The sequence below is a fragment of the Diadema antillarum genome, unplaced genomic scaffold (genome assembly GCF_040938485.1).
Source record: "Diadema antillarum isolate AM-2024a unplaced genomic scaffold, OU_Dant_1.0 scf00000142, whole genome shotgun sequence".
Classification (NCBI taxonomy): Eukaryota; Metazoa; Echinodermata; class Echinoidea; order Diadematoida; family Diadematidae; genus Diadema; species Diadema antillarum.
The window spans coordinates 384,607-408,246 of NW_027271031.1; the positions used below are offsets into that span (position 1 = coordinate 384,607).

At 37.7% G+C, this 23,640-nt stretch overlaps 1 long non-coding RNA gene across 1 annotated transcript; it reads right to left on the reverse strand.

Annotated features, from left to right (window-relative positions):
- Positions 1 to 426: 426 nt before the first annotated feature.
- Positions 427 to 23,420, reverse strand: LOC139721385 (uncharacterized). The gene is made up of 3 exons (XR_011710232.1): positions 23,253 to 23,420; positions 950 to 1,189; positions 427 to 500 (listed from the first exon to the last, which is right to left on the reverse strand). It is a non-coding gene; the product is annotated as an uncharacterized lncRNA (long non-coding RNA).
- Between the last annotated feature and the right edge of the window lie 220 nt (positions 23,421 to 23,640).

Consider the following 23,640-nt stretch of genomic DNA (forward strand, 5'->3'; position numbering starts at 1 on the left):
CGTTGACCGTTAAACGACAAACATCTTATTTCATTCAGCAATCACTTCTAATCTGCCATGTGATAAAATCTCAAATTTCGTTCACTTTAAATTTTTTGACAGTGTTTGCAACATGATATACGTCTTGTTTCCTTTGATCCTGTCTCTGATTTAAATCGTCCATGAAGTAAATATGGATGTAACTCTTTGTAGATATTTATGGAAAGAAAAAGTAAAATTGAAATTAACTGAACCGTCCCTGAAATGAGTGTTCAGTTTACTTATTTGTTCATTTCTGCACATTTCAAACACAAACATAACAAACAAAACTAGACATGATACCAAGACAAGTAACACTATACATACCTTCGAATCATAAGTAAATACGAGATACAATATAACATACATTGATACATGATTTTATTGGTTGACCACCATACCAATACCTTCAGTGAAAAGACTAGATGTGGTCAACGGTATATCTTCCTGTGCTGATAGCAGCTGAGTTGTGTTTTGCCGAGCTGAGGAAAAAATCGAAATCAATAGATTATCTAATTGCGATAGATAAAAGAAAACTTACGGATGTTAAAGATGTCTGAAGTTTAAATATAGCTCAGCGAGAACAATCCAATAGATGAATCTGGTATTTGCATGGCTCATTTTTGAGAGCTGTATCATTTGGGCAGTAGATTGACTCTCATCATTAACTTATTCAATATATTTAACCATATTATAACGTTATCACAATGATCTTATCTGACTACATATCTCCTTCTTTAGAGTGGGTTGCCTACTCGTGCTGTACCATGTCACACGGGTAAAGGCATAATTTTCTTTTCTTCAATTCAGTTGAATTATCTGAGAGTGCCTTCTGCCTATAATGCTTTCTCTATATTTGAACTATTTGTAGTTCCGTGAACTGACATTATTTTGGTTGATCATGGATAAACATAAACTTGGTGATACTTACAGAAAGGTGAGCGCATGTAAGTAGGAACTGGTACTGGTCGACAGACTGGTGCTGTTCCATTCCAAACGGGTACATACACCGATCCCTCTCCCTCAAGACACTGTAGAGTTGAAGTCGTATTGTCTTCCAGTTCGTAGCCTGTGTCACACTTCACAGTGACATTTGACCCATACCTTGTGTCATTTCCACGCCATACCCCATTAGTGACGTCATCAGGTTTTCCACACAGACCTACTGAAACTTTAAATGTTGATGTCTTTTTTATTGATCCAAACATTTCATAAAACAAAACCTGAACACATGCAAGTTTGAAATATAACAAGAAGTGCATGGTATAGAAAACACGTTGAAAACACACAACATAATAAAGATGATATCGATGATGTATGGAAACAATGTTGAAGTAAGCCTAGGGAAAGAGGAATTCAGATCAGGTTTTAGTGTTTGGAAATGCGATTTTGAAACACTATTTTTGTCGCTATATAGCGATACATCATTCCTCATCAATGTATGGAATAGCAATACACAAGTAAGAAAATAGAGTCAAGTATTAGGACTACTTATTAAACAAAAGTTGACCTTGGATACTGCAACCAGGGAGGTGAGAGGAAATCAAATATGCGTTTCAATATTTCTTTTTAAATCAAAAGTCTCTTTCTTTGACTCTTGTACGAAAGAGTAAAATGGTGAAATGTTGATAGTGCAGAAGCACATTTTCAATTGCGTTGCTATAAATGATACAACTGTGTTATTCATTTCTTAAAGGGGTGGTATAGTTTTGGTTGAGATAGGAGTTCATGTTTTAACTCTTTTGAGATAATTAAACACCAATTATATGAACTATTAAAGAGCATACCATTTTAAAGGGAATTCAAAATGTATTTGATTAAAATAGTTTTGAAATGGGATACGATATCTCGGGCATTTTAAATCGATTTTCATCAAATAAGCTTTGAATTCTTCTTAGAATTGTTTGCTCCTTAATATTTCTTTCAAGTGGTTTTTGATTATCCCACAAAAAGTTAAAACCTGAATCCCCATCTCAACCAAAACCATAGCATCCCTTTTGAACACAGGGAAAGCTTGTTGGATTCCATTTATTTGCTCACAAAAATGAGTTTACTTCTTACGGTATTGGGAAAAATGTGTGGGTCTTTATGTCAATGAATGTAGTGAACATATAGTCACGCAATTATTTCCACCGTTGGATATCATAGCTCTCCTGCGTTCATTTCCTTGAAGAAAAGTTAGCTGGTAAATAACTAAACCATTTTATTAAGAATTTTCCCCGAATGAATACATTTATGTTACTTTTGCATACATATCTTTGAAATAAAAAAAAATGAGCGCCAAAGTGGAAATGCATTACGATATGTTAGCATTTGCATTTACCGTTGTACACGACAGATTTTGAGCAGTCGTCACAGTCTGAGATCGATCCAAGTCCTTCGTTTTCATCGAGACCAGGCCGACAAAATTGATAATAGTTTCTGAGATCGATGTCAGATTCCTTAACGCAGTGACATGTATTCTGCCTGGTGTGTATGGCTAGAAGGGAAGTCTCTTCTCTCCTTGATTCACAGTGAGATATACAGGCTGTCACAGTGTCGACTGGTTCCCCCTCTGGAAGTTCGGTGCTCATATCAAAACAACCCAAGTAGCCAGGTTCTGCAGGAAGAAGAATACCATCATTATCGAAATCATCCTTAGATACCTCACCGGTTTTTGAAATGATGTAAAGATCCACAATTGAATGCATTCGTCGACACCTTTAAATTTTTTTATGATTTATATATCAATAAATATTTATATATAAACAAAGTCGTGTTTTTTTTTTTGATGTTCTTTTGTGTATCTTCTGTATAAAACTGATTTATGATTTCTGAAAATAACTTAGATTCCAATTCTACATGATTTGTAACAACGGTGTACGCGCGCCTACGGGCCTTATTGGCTTTTTATGTGTACACCATTTTCCATTTTACTTGTTGCCTGTTGTAATCTGGAACAATTTATGACTGTAATTCTGATGTCGTTGTGGTTTCTTTTATATGTCATTGTTTTGTATGTTCATCTGTAACACTGAATGCTTCATGTTGTTTTTATTGTGATTGAAATAGAAATAAACGAATTGAATTGAATTGAAAGAAAATAATGATAAGAGTAATTATATTAATAATGTCTTCTTTATCCAGGGTAGCCTCCTTAGTGTTGATACATTACCAGACGGCCCTGCTATTATTATTACACAGGCGTTGCCAGGTACCCATTTATACATCTGAGTCGAGAGGGACATGGTAGGTGAAAACATCTTGTCCAACATTGTCCAAGGGCGTAAGCACTGGGATGGGATTCCAACTTTAGTCCCCCGATTGGAAATCTGGAGTTTTATCCAACATTCGCCACTGTGTCTCCCTCCCCCTCCCCACTATATTTGTGAAATCATAAGAACTATAACCTTTTGCATGTTATCTCAATTTCAATTTGTTTTCATATTCTCGATGAAAAAACCCCCATCAAATATAACAAAATTAAATAATACATGACATCCAGCTGGGAGGCATAATAGAGTATTGCAAACATATAGAACATAGTGGTCGATCTATGAAAGTTGGAATCTGAGAGTGAATGCTAAAGAAATATGATGGAACCTAAAAGCAAGCTTGTCGAGCGTAGATCCCGCGTTGGAACGCTTGCCTTGTTTGATCTGGATTTATACTTATGAAAGTCATGTGCTATAGCAATGTTGCGCTGGTTACTTAAAATGTCATTTGTGCATTGTAGTCTGAGCAATAAAAATATTTGCTTGAATAAATGTGACACTTGCAATTGTATAAGTATACGGGCCATTTATTATTATTATTTTTTTTTTTGGGGGGGGGGTTGGGTATTGGTTAGTGTCGTTTAAATCCTCCATATATTTCACTGTGTCTAAGCACATCTTTGGTATGTTTGATAATTATATGTAAATATAACCATAAAGATGTAAAATTTACGAATACGAGCGCAAACTTAACGTTCACACAGTTATTCTAACAAGCATGTTGTTGAGGAAACGGTTTGTATAAATGCAATTGTCGAAAGTTAACTTACTTTGACAATAAATGTCGACAGTTTTCCATAATACATTGCACTGGCTGGTGGCTTGGGATGTGCAGTCTTGTAATCGAAAGGTGTCTGCGTTGAATGTCGAGGATGAACATGATGAAGACATATAATTCATACTTGTCGATGAAATTTCAAGTTAATAATGTAATGAGAGTGATATGAATGATTATATAATCATATAGCATGTATCAGTGTGAACATTACTTATTAATTTCATATGCATATCTACATATCTACATATGTATACATACATACATAGTACATTATACCAGGGAGGTGTCTCACCTCCCTGATTATACATATATATGCATATACATGTACGTTCATATCAAAAAGATATAGCATCTTCTGATTGATCACGTAAAATCACGTAGAAATTCATTAAAAATCAATAAGTATGATAATCGTTTAATATAGGTTTTCCCGGTCAATTTCATACTTTTGTCATTCAAGTTCCTATTCCGAGCATTCTATTTCACGCATTCCACGCTCGCAGCACTGAATCAGCAATCAAATTCAAAATCCGGTCATTCGAATTCACTTTCCGAGCATTCAAATTCACTGTCGGAGCATTCAAATTCACTATCGGAACATTCAAATTCACTATCGGAGCATTCAAATTTAAGAGAGGAGCACGCATTTCATCAATGAGCAGTCAAATTCATGTCAAGCTGGCGACGGAATCTCGTTGGTCATTCAAATTCGTGAATAGGCAACCATGTTCCAAATAACTGCATTCAATTTACAAGAAGTCCTGAATTTAGTTGGTTTGGAGTCGTGTGATGTATGTGTTTCTCATTTGGCTTTCAATATATTGGGATTTACGATGATTATTTATTTTGCAGTAGAGGTCCACCTGCTCATTGACAATTTTGAACTCGCGCTTAGCAAATAGGAATATGCAGGCACATGTCCCTCGGATTGGACATAAAATGGAGGTCCCATGTGTAAGAGAGTCACAACTCATGCACGTAAAAGATCCCACTTCATTTATTCATCGCAAAGAGCAGAACATCAAACTGGACCCCATCTTATGGAAGACCAGCTTTTGCAGCTAAATATGGGTTATCCAGCCATCTTCTTTGATGGAAAACGAAACAAACAAGCAAAAATTAGGCACTGTATAGGCCTACAGACGAGCATAATACGGAGGGTTGGTTGACACTTTCGAGGAAAAAAAACAACAATTTCGACTATATTGAAACTGATACTGAACATTTTATACGTGTTGTTTGTTGTGTATTGCTGCCTTGATTTACTTTTGCGGGACTATGTGAGATCATTGTGTGTCAGTTTGTCTTTAAATTGATGAATTGTCATTATCATGATTATGTGGTTGGTGTTTGGGCGTTGTCAGCATGCAGTATCACCAAGAAATATGATTACAAGTCGTTGTGTTGTTTGGATGCACTGCTGATTGGACATTGCAATATGAAATTTATTGAGATGAAAAACAAAGAATACATGAACAGTGAACAATGTAGAACCTGTAAACAACCATAATTACACTATATGCAAGCCTTTATTGGTTGTGTCGGCCCTTTTCCCTTTCTTAAAAGTCTACTCCATTTTCCTCGTTAAATTGATCGCACGAAGTAGGAATTTGATCGCCTAAAAATGAATTTGAACGCTCCAAACAAGCTCATTAGGACTATCGCGTGACTATCGCATGAATTTGAATGCACGAGTAGGAAAGTCAGTGCTCGCATTTTGAAATTGAATGCCCAATCGTGAATTTGATTTCACGAAAACGAAATAGAACGCACATAAATGAAATCGATCGCTCGGATTCTGAACTTGAAGCCCAAATATTTTCGCGTGCGTGCGCTACGTGAATTTGAATGCACATTAATGAATTTGAGTGACAAAAGTATGAAATTGACCGGGAAAACCTATATATACAATAGGTAAATTATTGCATCACTGAAAGATGAGATTATTTTGAAAGACATAAGTTCCTTCCTTTGCAATCTTTGAAGGCTTGTGCCTTTTTTATTTTGGTGTGATTGATCCGAATGTTCAGTTTGTCAACACGCAATATTTTGTGGCTCGATTATACGATTTTACAATACAGTCTAATAAATTTGATTTAGTCGCAGTTTAATCATCTAAATGATTGCATAATATCACATAACGTAAATATTTACGAACTTACGCTTAGAACATGTCACGTGTGTTACCAGAGGTGCGTCGTCATTCCGGTACCCACAACGTTTTCTTTTACATTTCCAGCTGTGAATAGCACGTGCTCCAGGGTAGCCGAGCTGGTTACACACGGTGGCGGCTACGAGGAGGTTAGCACTACAGAGCTGGATGATGTGTGTACCGTTTCTGATAATCAACTGACCTTCATCTGGAGCAGCACCGCTGATAAGATCAGGCGATAATTTTTCATCTGGGGAAATAAGATTCGAGGGTTTGCTTGTTTGTTTGATTGTTTTGTGTGTGTGATAATTTTGGGGAAGGGGGTGTTTTTTGTGGGGTTTTTTTGTGCTTTTTCTTTCATTCATGGCTGCGATATAAGCGAGTAAACCTCAGTAAAGCACTTTCTCCCTAATGATTATTTGTGACCGTGCATCTCAAAACGAAAAAAAAAAGTCGCACACACTGATTTTGCGTGAGAACTGAAGGTAAGTGAAATGGGTCAACCTAGCCGATCTTGATTTTTTCATATTTTCTGAAAGAACAAGTATTCTTTTACATTATGCTAAAATTTGGGATCATAAAACGGACAGAAAAGTGTGTTTTTAAGCAGTTTATCTCGGAACATTTTTGGTAGAATAGTGCGTCTTTCGAGTCCCCTTTTCATTTCTGAAAACCTTGTACACACTCTTCACTTTCAACTCTAATAACTTTTGAAAGGATAATGCTACTGCTTTGAAACTTATCATTTATTATGGACAGAATGTGTTAATGAGCTATGCTCAATTTCAGTGTAATCTCATAATCCCTTCATTGTTGTTACTCCAGTGGTTTACTTCCTGTCTTTTGTCCCATTCATCGCACGGCCAGCACGGCTTGGTAAAGATTAACCGCTTGAATAGACACTGTACTTCAGAGCCTCTTTTCGTAGTTCATACTTTTCCTGAGTTTGTGCTTTCTTTCCAATATTTAGATAGGTTTGGAGAGTCCATTTGATTTGAATTATACACCATTTTAAAGCTTAAAGTCTGCTCTTTCAGAATATGGTCTTAACTAAAAATCCATGTCTGGCGACTTTATGTTCGTTTTGAGGTGCAGGGTCTCATTTGATAATGAATAACGAATGAATGTACCTAATATGTTCCCCTGCATACACCCCCCCCCCCCCTCAAAACAAACAAACAAAGACACGACAAACCAACGACAAGTCGCCAGACATGGATTCTGTTTTAATAGATAGGGGCAGGTTCTGAAAGAGCATGCTCAAATTTTGAAGTGATGTACAAGTATAACTCAGTAAAAATGGACTTTTCTAATCTGCCTAATAATGGAAAGAAAGTAGGACCTATACACTCTGGAAAAGTGTTTACTGAGAAATGAGGCTTCACCAGGTTGTTTTGGGACAATGGGACAAAACAAAAAATAACAACATGTAAGACTCTATAGAAACCACAATAAAGGGGTTGTCAGATAAACCAAAAATTAATGATGTACTGGCCCAATTTGATCAAAGCAATAGCATCATAGTTTCAAAAGTCATCAGAGTTGAAAATGAAGAGTGTGTAAACGGTTTTTTAACCATAGTTGATCATACTATTCTTCAAGAGCAGATGTTGTAAAAAACACCCCAAATCACCCATTTTTAGTCCTCACGTAAAATTTGGCGGCGCATATGTGACTTTTTGTAGGTTTTTATGATGCACGGTTAGATATGAATGCTATGCGTATATTAGGAGATCTCCTGTAATGTAAATACTTTAAATCCCAAAACAGATGATTTATCAGAACCTTTACCGACATACTCATTTTATACATCAAAACCATTAATAGGTAAAAACAAAACAAAAACAAAGTGAAAAGGTTTCACATTTCGTGTGAAATGTGAATTGTCGCGTTCCAGTTTCCTTGATTCAAAATAAGGTCTCTCTAGGATCATCCCCTGCCTTTTATTACCACCACCAAGAAAGACTACCCACGAAAATTAAATAGTTCACTGATTTAATTAGAATTTTTGATGCGATTTTGATGCAATTTTTAAATATATGTATAGTTGCTTTATAATACGCTTTGCAACTTTGCAATCATGTTATGAGTGCATTCCTTAACTGTTATCTTTATGTCATTTTATGTGAAGTCACATTGTTAACATATAGTATTCGGACTCTTGGTGAGTAAGAACAATAAAACCAAAATGAATGATCTTGATAACCAGACCATCATTTTCATAGAATGAAAAAAAGAAAAGAAAAAAGAATCGGTCCCTGAAATTGAAAATAAAAATCTCAACAGAGGTAGATTTCCACAAACACTTGTAAACTGCATGATTGGTTGCCTACTAGTATTAAACACAGTTCAAATTTTCGGGGTTTTTGCAGTTGTTTGGGGAGAGAACTAAATGACCTGACTAATATGACATGAATAAGACAACGACACACTACAACCCAACCTCAAAAGTCAATTCAAAATGGCACTAGCAACTCGTTCCAAAGGTTAGAACAAAATGTTATGAACAAAGATCATTTTGAATAGGACGCTCCCACACGGTGATATACCATCCCACAACATATTCGTCTACGTAACACAGATAAATTTTTGTACATCGACTATCCAATTTATAAGAGTTGATCCTTTAAGGTAGTAATTAGGAGTAAGTTATGTATTTTTTTGTACATATGCTAAACCAATATGATTTGTCAATTTGTATGAATTTTGTACCGAAACCACGTAGATAACATCAATCTGTTATTATGTGCAGATGGTAAGCATTAATTCATTATATATATATAATTATTGTTATTATTATCATTATTATTATTATTATTATCATCATTATTATTATTATTATTCTATCAAACACAATGATACTGTACGATTTATTTTATCCGCTACTATGTTATTGGAAATGGATTAAAGCATTCAATATGGCCCAAACGTTTTTGAGCAACTGAAGCAAGCCTGTACTTATACCAATGTCCCATGATAGCCACAACGCATTAGCAATGTGTATTGCACTTTTGAAGTGGAACTGTCGGTTGTTATAGTAAGAATATATTATACTAACCTCGCGGGCTGTAGCAGTCCACAGTTAGGTTGAAACCAGTCCTTTTGCCACTGTAGTCGGACAGAAATCTGAGAGTGATGCCATCTGAAAGGGACAGGTACGGTGGGAAGGACATCTGAACTCCAGTGTATGTTGTCTCTCTGCCGAAGCGATCGCGGATTCGGAGGGAGTCAGCACGTTCCATGTCAAAATATATAAATCTCACGATAAGTCTTGAGGATGGAGTGGCAAAAACTTTCCAAGTCCTATCTTCGTTATCATTGTAGCGATTTGGGAAGTTCGGTGACTTGATGTTCATCACACTATGTTTGTTGCAGTTGAGACGGTGATCTATTTGAAGTAAACGGACAGAAAACAAACCGACAGTGAGCAATGGGTCCTGGAAAGTTTCAACAGTCAACAATAGTTTGGATTCTCATGTAAGAGAAACTTGAATTATAGACAATTATCACACATGATGATTAGACATATAATATCTTATCTATATACTTTTTATGATATTGATGTATTTAGTTTCAGATTGTGACAAGAGTCATGTATCACGGAGTTCTTTGAAAAGATTTAAAGCAGAGTAATAGATGAGATAAAAAACCAGATATTTAGAAGAATGATGGTAGAATCTAGAAGATCACATAAAACAAAAATAGCTGAATGGCAGTCAACAATGGTAGCCACTTCTCAGGAAGTTCTTTAGAGAGATATCAGACTGAATTTGCTTAACGCTTCCTGAATGTCATGTTTTACTTTCTTAAAAGGTAGCATGACTTTACCGAGGCTTTTAGTAATATATTATTTTATTACCTTCTCGCATATTCTTGACAACATAATACAATACACACTCTCCATCCTACATATTTACGGGCAATCTGTGTGTGTGTGTGTGCGCGCGCGCGCGAGTGAGAGAGAGAGAGAGAAAGATAGGAAAAACAGTTCAAAATTGTTTGAAATTACAGTCATCCCATTTTCTCTGAATTTCCGCCGACTTCGTCTGGTTACACTTCGTTCAAGTATTATCATTCATTTATTTATTTCATTTATTTATTTCAATATTCTTTTAGCAGAGCATCCCTTTGAGTTGGTGAGCTCTTTTACCAAGGGGCCCTGCCCACATTATGTACAAATAAAAATGCCATGAACATCAAAACGGAGTACAAATAATAAAATAGCGTACACTACGAATCAACCGCAAATGCCCCACGACTAAAATACAAACAAACTCAAACACTATTACAGCTTGGTAGGGCAATCATGAAAGTATTGCCACTTTACCTACCCCCTCCCCCTCACAAAGTAGAGGTAAATATGCCAAGTTTGTGTTGTATCTACTTCTGTATCAAGAAATATATTAACTAACAATTTCCGTTTTTTGCCTTCAAATTAAAACTGCAGGTTAAAAAAAAGGAAACGCTAAAAACACACTGAAAATTACATTTTCCAAACCCTTGCAACGGTTTTTTTTAAATAATTTTTTTATAATTAATTTTATTATTTTATAATTTTATATTATGATCTTATAATTTCTTATTGATTTTTATTGATATGTTTTAAATACTAGTTTACTGCAAACGTCTTAGCACTACATTTATATCTAAATAATATAGCTCACACCTGTAGAGATGAAGGTTCCCGGTTGAAACGATGCATACACGATGATCGCTGTGATCAGTAACGTGTGACTCCAAGAAGTCCAAGACATGGTGCCGATTCAAGCTCTACCTACCATCTGATTAAACAATGAAATTCACAATGCCGTGTTGTATGATATCATAATGGTGTTACTTTAATTGCTGTATATATGTTTAAGTCTCTATTCCCCACTCTGTATACCAATATCAAAACAAGGCATTACCGATTTTTAGATTCAAAATCATATTCTACATACAGACATCTAAGCTTATACCGTTATGATTGTACAGGCAATAGTTTCAATGATTAATATTGTATGACAAAGGTCAAGAGTTCCATGGTCCGTTGCATAATAGCTGTTTTGTGAAAAACGCTTTTGAGGTGGCTCACTCGGAAGCGTGTCTGCCTTTCAGTGAAATTGCTAGGGTTCGGGCGCGGGTGGAGCGCAGGTTTGAATCCAATTGAGTCTTAACTGAGAGATGTTTGTGTTATCATAATGCCGTCTCTTCTAGTAGAGACAACATACACTGTCCCTCGGATTGGACGTAAAGGGTAGGTACCGTATGTGAGAGGCACAAAACATCAAATTATACGTCATTCATCGTAATGTGCTCAACCCGGCAAGGCTGTCTGCACCAAGCACCTCACAATAGGTAGGTAGGTTGATTAAACCCTACGGTATAGCTAGTGTAAAAATGGGCAATCAAGCCACGATTATATACACGTCAGATGTAAAGTGAAACAAACAAACAAACAAACAAACAAACAAACAACGTTTCCTATTATTTCTTTTTTTTTTGTCCTGAGATAGCCTTGTTGCTTGTTTCTCTTCACGTTTTCACTTTTTTTTTCTCTCCACTCCTTGACCATTCCTTCTCTTCTTTATTATATGTGACCGTGCATTACAAAACAATCAAAAAGTCACCTTCCTTGATTTTACGTGAGAACTCACAAACTGTGAAAGGAGTCAAGCAAATCAATATTAGGTTTTTCATATTTTCTGAAAGAGCTACCCTTCTTCTACATTATTCTTAAGTTTGGGATCATAACATGAATGGGAAAGTGGGTTTTCAGCTTTTGTAGAGTAGTGAGATTAGGTATGTCTTAGAGGCCCCTTTTCAGTTCTTGATAACCCTTTGCACACTCTTCACTTTCAAGTCTAGTAACTTTTGAAGGGATACCGCTACTGCTTTGAAAGTTGGCATTGATCATGGACAGAATGTGTTAATAGAGCATGCGTAATTTCAGCCTAATCTGATAATCTCTTCATCGTTGTTGCTCCCGTGATTTCACCCTATTTTATTGTCCCATTCATCGCACAGCTAGCACGATTTGGTGAAGATTAAAGGGGATGGCTAGTAACCGACCAATGGGAATCAGTGGGAATGCTGAGGGACGATTGTTCCAATCCTTGTGTGATTCATTTAAGAGTACATTACATATCTATTGTTGTGTGAAAATTGTTTGCTTCAGAATGGTCTCATATGCAAGTAACGTGCAGATTAATGCCCCGTCACTGACCAGGCACGCTCACCTGGAAATATCAAACTGCACATTACTTGAATATGAGATCATTCTGAAGCAAATAATTTTCACACAACAATAGATATATAATGTAATCTTAAATGAATCCCACAAGGAATGGATCAATCATCCTTCAGCATTCCCACTGATTCCCACTGATCAGTTACTAGCCATCCCCTTTAAGCGCTTGAATAGACCCTGTACTTCAGAGTCTCTTTTCTCGGTTCACACTTTTACAGAATGTGTGCTTACTCTCCAAATATTTAGAGATTTACGAGAGTCTATTTGTGACCGTGCACCTCAAAACGAACATAAAGTCGCACACACTGATTTTGCGTGAGGACTGAAAATAAGTGAAATGGGTCAACCTAGCCGAACTTGACTTTTTCATATTTTCTGAAAGAGTGGGTCTTCTTTTACATTATGCTAAAATTTGGTATCATAAAACGGGCAGGAAAGTGTGCTTTTAAAGCAGTTTATCTCGAAAATTTTTGGTAGAATAGTGTGATTAGGTGTGTCTTTAGAATCCCTTTTTCATTTCTGAAAAACCTTGTCCACGCTCTTCACTTTCAACTCTAATAACTTTTGAAAGGATAGTGCTACTGCTTTGAAAGTTGGCATTAATTATGGGCAGAGTGTTAATGAGGCATGCTTGATTTTAGTTTAATCTGATAATCCCTTCATTGTTGTTACTCTGGTGGTTTACTTCCTGTTTTTTGTCCCATTCATCGCACAGCCAGCACGGTTTGGTAAAGCGCTTGAATAGACACTGTACTTCAGAGCCTCTTTTCTCAGTTCACACTTTTCCTGAGTTTGTGCTTTCTTTCCAATATTTAGATAGGTTAGGAGAGTCCATTTGATTTGAGTTATACATCATTTTAAAGCTTAAAGTCTGCCCTTTCAGAATCTGGTCTTAACTAAAAATTCATGTCTGGCAACTTTTTTTTGTTTGTTTTGAGGTGCAGGGTCACATTTGACTCGAGTTATACATCATTTGAAAGCTTACTAGAGTCTCCTCTTTCAGGATCTGCTCTTAACTAAAAATCTGTGTCTGGCGACTTTTTGTTGTTTTTGTGATGCAGGGTCACATATTGTTTTATTTTGTAAATGATAATTAAGGTTAACTTTATTGTGCAATAGTTATGTTTTTTAATGTATGTTTGTATGTATGTGAATGCATTCTTGCTAATCTTTGTAAAATGTCCGCAATTTAGCCTACGGGCTGCAATAATCAATAAGACCTTCAATTCAATTCAATAAAGTATAAAAAAGTCGGCAATTTTAATGAAGACCGGTTGCATTCTGTCTACGATTGGTTGTTAATGACCGTTTGGCGCTTGGCAACAGTTTAAACAGTACTACATGATTACAGAATAAGACCCTGTTTTAACAGACCTAAACACGACGACATCCGGAGAGCAAAATTCCTTGCCTCGAGCAATAAAACCTGCAGGAGAAAGCGGGGGATGCGGATTTTACAGACAGACACCGAAAACCTTCTCCAGGAAGGTTTCCCTAACAACCTACCGGTTCATGCGCGAAGAGGGTGTGGTTGCAGTCCATGCATGTGCTCGGCCTGCGCTGTGTTATTCTGATTGTCGGGGTATTGTCAGGGTAATATCGGGGTAATGCTCCTGTAATACCGGGGTAATATCCCTAGCTGATTATTGTACAATTTGGCAAAAGATACCGCGACAACGTCCGGGGACCGTTTTAACAGGCAGGGTTAAAAACAAACAAACAAACAAACAAACTAAATCAATAAATAAAAATCCCTGACGTCACGGTAATTATAGTTTGAAAGGCTCTGTTTTAACAAGGGGCTTTAGACTGCTCAGAAGTATCAATATTCCACAAGCTGTCAACGAAAAGTGAGTTTGGTTTTGCCAGAGCATGTCAATGTCATGTATTTACTGAAGCGTTTGATCAGGAGGAAGACGATACCGCGGTAGACGGTACCTCGGTATAGACGGTACCGCGGTAAACGGTTGACCATTTGCAGATGTAAACAAAAAACAAACACCCCCTAACAAAAACATGAAATAAACTTCCGACAACTTACTGCTGATTTGCGATTTCAGCTATCTTGGAATGGCTGGCGACAGGTCCTGGCTTAAATGAGAACTGGGCTTAGCAATGCTTTTACATTTTACGATCATGTTTTTATACAATAACTTTGGAAGAAACGCATTGCCACACATTCAAGTTGTTTAAATTAATAATATCAAAAGATTGAAAGAAATGAAATAAGAAACGGATTTAGAAAGTTTAACTTACCAGACGGAGAAATTCCAAATGATCGTGGTAATCCACATCTGCATGCCACGAACTGGTGACCGTAGTTCGCCATAAACAAAGACATAATGATATCACTTAATCCTTGCCAATGTTTGTGCTGTTATGGTTTTTGCCACTTACATGCATATGTAATACATTTGTTCTTTGGGTGTCATTTGACACAATTATATTCTAACCGTATCGAATAATTAATATCTCCTGTAATATGCCTCTTTCACTTTCTTTATTGTTTGCCCCACAGTCACACGTACTTTCTCGTTAAAGCCCCCGTTCCACTATGCCGTTCTCGCTACGATTTGACAATTTTCTCAGGTCGGGAAGGACCGGGTAAAACCTGACCCGATCTGGACACAGTATAACATGTTAGAACGCTTTAAGTACGCGGCAGTTACGACTACCAAGTGCTTGCTACGCTCTTACTACGATGATTGGGAATGAGACATTACGATCTCTGCCGCTGCCGGTAAGCTTTAGAACAATGTAGCTACGCTGTCAGTGCGATGTTGCCGATGTTATCCGATCGATGCACGCTGTATCTACGCTGTGAACGATCTATACGATCTTATCACGCTTTTACCCCGTTCAGAGAGATGAAAAGTGCCCGATGTGCCCCGATGTACCGCGATTCGACTGTCGGTCTGCAGTCAGCCAACTTATTAGCATGCAGAACCGAAGAAATATACTGTGGACCTCGAAGAGGCTTCTCAACTCACGGTTCTTTTGCAGCAATGCATTGTATAAACAAAGACGTGCTGATTTTTTCCAAGGCTTTTTCTTGATGTCCTTGCTTTTATAGTCCGTCTTCCTCTAGTTGTAGATGATTTCATATTCTTCAAAATTCTGCTATGTCCTTTTCCTCCTCTTTCAGCATCACGCGCAGTCTCTCTTTCTTCGCCTTTTGGGTAGCTGCTTCGCTGCTTTCTTCTCTTCTTTTTCTTCATCTCTTCTTCTTCTTCTTCGAAAATTACAGCTGAAATTACTTCCCGTTCTTGTGCCGATGTTACTACGCTCAGAAAGAGCTTGTTACGCTCATCCATCTGCGTTTACGCCGTCACTACGCTCTCCCCGCTGCGTTTACGCTGTCACTACGCTCTCCCCGCTTGCCGTACGATTAAAAATATGTCAATTTTGAAGATCGGGAAGAAATTTTGAACCGGTTCAAGATTTCTTCCCGATCTGAAAAAATGCCCGCTCCAACCCCGACCTCCACACGCTGCTGCTACGATGCTTCCGATCCCCGTACGCTTTTGCCGCTCTCTCCCGATCTGCTAGATCGGGACAGATCGGGGTCCAAATCGTGATAGTGGAACGGGGGCTTTACAAATACACGCACACACATACATTAATATCCACATGCGCACGTGCGCACGCAAGCATTTGCTCTTTACTTTTATTTCTGATTTATCCTTTCTTGTTAATCTACGCTGCTCGGAATCTCGTAATCCCCACCATGTCTCTCGCACATCTCGCGCACAAGGCTCGAGACAATTAGCTTTTGTCCTTGTTTTTTTTTTTTTTTGTATTAGCTTTTTTTTTCTCCCTCAATGCATCTCAAAGTTTGATACACCAAAGACGACATGATTGTAAACTGAACTTAATATCAAACCCGTAAATCTAGAGAGTGGGCAAGTCAGAAAGAAGATAAACATCGAGTATAGACTAGATGATGGGCTCTAATTTCCTCGCAATCAAGTATGACTTGTAAGGTTCTGGTTTCGTAAACTAGCGATCCTATATCCGAAGAATGCCCGTGGACGCTCCAGGACTGTAGGAAACTATGCACACGTCGTGTAAGCGAGACCAAGTGGAATACAAACAGAAATCGATGTTACATGAAAGGTAACATGATAGTACGATACCCTCTCGAACCTTTCATGGGTATTCCCTGCAGCAGCTCGTACTACTGCTAGACTGAGATGGATTGTGCGATGGCGACATGGCCGACCACGCCGGCGGTGCTTGGAAGTACTTCCACAATTATTTACAATAAAATGGTAGGTGTGTTCGAGTACAATCGGGCTAATAGCATTCTAACCCTGCAGGAGGCTGCAGCCTTCTGATGATTGGAAGGGCAGCCCTCTGGAAAATGTCAACAGTAGGTAAGGTGACAACATTGCGTGGTCGGTGATTCCAGCCTTGGGTAGAAGGAATATTTTTGGGTGCACGTCACGAGGCCGACACCCACGAGTCATACAACCAATGAGTCATACAGCCCACGAGTTATACAGCTCACGAGTTATACAGCCCATGAGATCGACACTAAGCTAACAAAGCCCACGAGACTGACACATTAAGCCCCGTGTTTTATCTGTCGAACTCGTGGGCTGTTTTTACCTAGTGTCGAACTCACGGGCTCTAATTGCCTAGTACCGAACTCATGGCCTGTATGACTCGTGAGCTGTATGACTCATGGACCTGTTTTCAATGTCGAACTCGTGGGCTGTTTGACGTGGGTGTCGGTCTCGTAGGGTTGACCCCATATTTTTTAGTGGTCAATTGAAGCATCATCATAGTATTCAATGTCAATTTCAGTAATTATTATCAATCGTTATCTTCTCTCGATTATTGATTGTTAGAAACTATCTCGTCTTTTCTTCTTTTTTCTAATTCAAGTTAAGGTTACTGATCTTTCACTCTACCTGACATGCTATCTATATCAATATTATCTTACTCATATCCCTCCTACGCATGGACACTTAGGCATCTTTTCAGTAAAATGCAAAGGCATTCACGTATCATGTTGTCACCGACTGAGACTATAATTGTTATTGTTTGGAGACATCTTGTGTGTTTGCGCGCGCGTGTGTGTATGTGTGTGTGTGATGGAGGGAGGGGGGACAGTGAAGAATACGTTTATAGTTTCTGTCAAACTTGAGCAAAAACAACAGCAGCAACAACAACAACAACAACAAAATACAGGTATGAATACAAACATTGGTCATTGTCGAAATTACCATTATACGCACTTTTAAAAGCGCATCAACACACCTATATAAAAAAAAATATAACAGCAGCATTTGATGAAATAGCAAAGACGGAGAATGACAAGCCGGATGTAGAGGGAAAAAAAAGAGAAATGCAAGCTCCTGGGGAAAAAAAAAACACAACCAGAAAGCATTCATTTAAGGAAACAAATACCTGCTTTATTTCTCACCCGAATGGAATCATTATGCAAACGGAATTCAGTGCACAAACTTGCACGCACAACCTAGTATTATTTTATTGCCTCTATAGTAAAGCATTTTTATAATCTTAAATAACAGCATACATTATCATGCAATTCGTGCATGCTGTGTGTCATGCACTATACTGGATTAAAGAACGACAAATAGGACCTACCAAATAATCCGGTGTGCCGTTTTGTTTCACCGAGCGGCTGGCCGATGTAAAATAGAACTGCACGAGAGATAATTTAGTTTTTGAAGCTCTATTGTCCAATACTGGCGTATCAACGCGAATAGAACATTCACTAATTGTTATAGAATAATATAAAATAGACCCTTCGGTTTACCAGCATTTTCCGTAGGTGCGGACCCTACTTCATCTACTACTGATTTCGTGTAGATCTAAGACACATATGTTTCTTACCTTTCATTCAAAATTAACTCTAAAATCAAAATGTCACTTCTTCAATGCTGGAACACTCACACCAAAAACCTGGTATTGAATGCTGTGAATGGGATTTCCCATGCCAAAATTAAGCGTATAGGGTCACGGGGCGTGCGATATACCGAAATCACAACGCATTTATCGTACTTGACCTATTTACTATAATGCTATAATCATGCATGTCTGAGTAGATATCTTTTAATTTTCACTTCATTTATTAAGTTTCCACACATAGACATTTTGTAACATACATCAACAGTTCAATCAAAAGTGATAAGCATCTGAAAATTAAGTGTATACAGACTGAACTTTACAATTAAAATTTAGTGATTCAAAGTGATTTAAATCAGTTCTGTATAATGAAATATTATCTAATAATGTTTCAAGACACAGAACTGATTTAAATCACTATAAAGTATGTCATATTCATATTGGAAAACTGAGATAATCTTGCGCGTAGATAGCGATGAGCGTTCAGAGGAAGAAAATGATGTAACTAAATACATAAACAGGCGTTTAGCATTCTTATGCTGAAATGTTTATACTACTTACTTTTAGTTGCAAATCAGCTTCAATTACTCTAAGCAGGTTGTAGTTGTGCTGTCAGAATAATGCAAAACGATCAACTTCAAACTGAAAGGTAAAAAAATCCACAGGTTTTGCACACAATTCTCTTCTTGCTTGAAAGCAATGTCCAACTCATCGAAACAGTGATGTCTCTACTTATCAAGTGGCATCGTGTCTTCGATATGACGGTAATAGACATGCCCACATAGAATAGCGCATAAAAAAATGCCTCTTTTGAGGTACAAGTACATTATAAACTGTTTCGTAAGTGGTAAGTTCTTAATTGTCGTAAAATTTGGCGAACGATGTAAATGGGACTTTCATAAGTTCGGTGTTTTCCCAGTAATGACACTGGCACGTACAATGGTAGCTAACTCTTTAGATATAACATTTTTTCTTACCAGCCTTGACGATGAACAATACAAATAAGAAAAACAAAAACAAAGCAACATAACCACTCAACAATGACAGTCTCATGCAAGTTTGAGCACTTTAGTGAATGGTCATGCCAAATATGCACTGACATCACATTGCACGCCAGTACACTTAAGGTACTTATCAGTGTATTAAAGACCGGACACACAATGTACAATAATGAGATGCAGTCTGATTCAGTTAGCTGGAAATAAACGCTACACTAAGTATCGAGCGGAAGAGTATCGGTGTTATTGTGATATAATTGTTGGATCAACACAATAGTGCATTGTCACACCACAGAAACCGACTCTCCTACTTTGAAAAGTTAATAGGATGAGTTAATAGGATGTGAGTAACAGGAAACATTGATGAGTGTTTAGCGTTGGATGCAAAAGAAGAAGCTTATGAAGCAGTAGTTACTGGAAGTCCGTTAAAGTCACTTTATGGGCTTATAGATACAGAGTAAGGAACATTTGTTGTGTGTGTGTGTGTGTGTGTGTGTGTGTGTGTGTGTATGTGTGTGTGTGTGTGCTTGTTTGTTTGTTTGCTCATCAACACTTTTAGATACTTACTTTACTACCAAATCTTATCTCGCAACATTTTCTTGTCGCGTGACGCAATGTCACAACAATCATTCATCATCATACACGAAAGTCAACTAACTTTCTCTTCGATTTGTGATATTGTGTTGTGACCAAATGTTACTATACCGTATGTCCCCCCCCCCAAAAAAAAAAAAATACAACGGGATACTCCGCAATGATAATTTTAAAGATAGTGAATCAATTCAAATACAATTTCAGGGTACGAAACTATAACTCATTGCCCACATCTTACAGAAAACCCCATTCGATTTGCTTCAGTGGTCAAAGAGAAAATAGGAATTTGGTAGAGCATGTCAGGAATCTCTTCCCTCCAAGTTCTGTCTATTGTGTTCACACACAAGAGCATCAAAGTGCTAAACTTGAAGAATCATACTCATGACATGCTTTACAACAATCCACATTTCTCTGTGACCGCTTATATGGGGTTTTCTGCAAAATAGAGCTAAGATGTTATATCTTAAGACCCAGAAGTAGCATTTAGACAGTTTAATCACATTGGGTGTTATCAATGCGAAAATCTGATTGTAATTTATTTATTTTTTTTTTTATTTTATCTATTTATTTATTTATTTATTTATTTTTTTTTGGGGGGGGGGACATAATGTAATGTTGCGTCATTCACTCTCGCATCTGTACATGTTGCTAAACATGAAGTCAGGGACGCTTGCGTATCCATCTTCGTCGCCGCACGATTGCGCACTTGAGTGACGGAGACTTGGTACGCGTAGACGGGATACCTCATCAATATGACCTGGGGTTTCTGCGGTGAACACGCTGCTGTCGGCCTCACACGAGAAGTCACCCTCGATGCAGTAGTACATTGCGTCGTCATTGTCGCTTGCGACGTCCTGGTCGTCCAGGTAAAGAGAGTGGCAGCGGTGCTCATCTTCGTGTTCGATTCCATACTGCCTTTTCAATCTCGTCATGTACGTAACGGGGTTTGCCTGCAGGACATTGTTATGATATCAAGTTGAATGTTGTCTTCTCTCGGAAGTAAATTTTTATATTCCAGAAGTGGATAGTTGCATGTGTTCATATTTTGCTTTACAAACCCTGCTGTAAAGAACACGGTGCCCACAGTGTGGTCACATTGTGTTCACATAGTCGACGACGTCAAAACGCTGTGAAGATTATTTCACACTGTTGTGTAATTTTTCACGGGGTATTCAAAATATAGTAATGTTCTATTTCACACTCTGAGTTGATTGTTCACAATGACTGTGTTCACACAGGTAAATTCAACATTGTGATGAGATTTCATACTGTGCTCTAAACGAGTTCACACTGTGTTTCACATCGTCTTTCACAGTGTGGCATACTGCATCCTTTTCAGTAGGGAATGCTTTATCATTGTATTCTCCCTAGTTGTATTGAAACTAGGGCAATCTGGTTTACTGTTATTGTTTTTTATATCCATTTCATAAGCATGGTTTAAAAGAAAATAGAGGGAAGAGGAGTCTTACGATTGCGCTTCGTCGGGTTACTTCATGTCGCAGTACGAACGCCCTACGCAAACCACAAACCAGTACGGCGAAGAAAACCGATGATAAGACGGCTATGAGAATAATGTGGAGAACGTCAAGTGAAGGCTCTAAGACGAAATGAAATAATCAATGTACCCTATTAGAAGAAGAGTAATTAAAGTTGAGGAAAGTGTGTGTGTAATCGTGCGTGTGTGTGTGTGTGTGTGTGTGTGTGTGTGTGTTTATTCATACGTATGTGTGCGTATAATGTGTATGCAAGGATGTATGCATGTATGTGCATAATTGTAGTCCCCTCGTCACGAGTTATTCACTATGACTGTACATTATAATATATGAGAGGCAAGAGTAGGTGATGATGTAATCCAACTCTTGACGGGAGTCGGGTGTATCATGGCATGTACTATCTGTTTCCGAATTCAAAATGATATACAGTGGGGGGGGGGGGGGGGGGGGGTGGCACCTTGTCTTCATTTCATTATAGGGAATGTACAACTCATCACAAATAACTGAAGCAATTAAACTATAGAACACTTTTGTAAGGCTTTCTGATACGTCAAGGACGTCGAAACTTTAACTCTGAGGCTGTAGTTAGCTTATGTTTAATCGTTCTTTTTTTGATTTCGATATCATAGTTTCTTTAGTTATCTACAACGCTAAACATGGCTCGCAGTATAATTATTCAAACACAAAAGCAATACCTTCAAATACACATACACTCAGACATATACATCTACAGTGTAAAGGACCGACTCACAAACACTCCTCCCATTTACCACTTTTTAATTTACACCGTAGCAACTAAATCGGAACATCAGGCATTATTGGTCAACATCAAAGAAGGAAAAGCGCACACACACATACCAACAGAGAGAGAGAGACACGCACACACACACACACACACACACACACACACAAAATGTGTCCTTTAGAAACTCATTTCGAATCCCCTCTCCAAATATTAACTGGACCTTTTCCGAGATCCTTACACAGCAACACACAAACGCACATCACCACATATTTTATCTAATGCTCGTTATTTACTCTCTTTCTCTACTTTTGCAACCTTTCAATCGTTCAAGTGTTCGCAATTTCCGAAACACTACAGAAATTGGTATTAAAGCACTCATTCGAAAAAAATATACATTTAAAAAAGTCGACAATGTATTCTAAATTACATTACCACAGATTAAGATAAAGATACTAGGTAGGCTAACACTAAATTGCATGGACATATAAGATATCACGCGTGCTCCAGGACCAAGTGTATACCTTGTGGAGTTATGGGATTGCCGAAAGTTCCCACTGTTGAGACGTACTCCACTGTTGCCGAACCTGATGTCGAAGAGATCCGAGCTAGAAAGATGAAACATTCACAGCTGCATGATTTGGGTTGCTATTGAGGACAACAGAATATATGAATTTAGATGGAAGTGACACTGAAGCTAAAACATGAACAAATTTGAATCGGTTATTCTCCAAAATGGAGTAGTATACCTTGTGGTATCTCAGCCGAAACCATAGCATCCCTTTTAAATACAGGGAAAGCTTGTTGAATTCCATTTATTTGCTCACAAAAATGAGTTTACTTCTTACGGTATTGGGAAAATGTATGGGTCTTTATGTCAATGAATGTAGTGAACATTATAGTCACGAACTTATTTCCACCATTGGATATCATAGCTGTCCTGCGTTCAATTCCTTAAAGAAAAGTAACTGGTAAATAACTAAAACCATTAATTTCATTAAGAATTTTCCCCAAATTAATACATTTATGTCACTTTTGCATACATATCTTTGAAATAAAAACAAAAGTTGAGCGCCAAAGTGGAAATGCATTACGATATATTAGCATTTGCATTTACCGTTGTACACGACAGACTTTGAGCAGTCCTCACAGTCTGAGATCGATCCAAGTCCTTCGTTTTCATCGAGACCAGGCCGACAAAATTGATAATAGTTTCTGAGATCGATGTCAGATTCCTTAACGCAGTGACATGTGTTCTGCCTGGTGTGTATGGCTAGAAGGGAAGTCTCATCTCTTCTTGATCCACAGTGAGATATACAGGCTGTCACAGTGTCGACTGGTTCCCCCTCTGGAAGTTCGGTGCTCATATCAAAACAACCCAAGTAGCCAGGTTCTGCAGGAAGAAGAATACCATCATTATCGGCATCATCCTTAGATACCTCACCGGTTTTTGAAATGATATAAAGATTCACAATTGGATATATTCGTCGACAGCTTTTATTTTT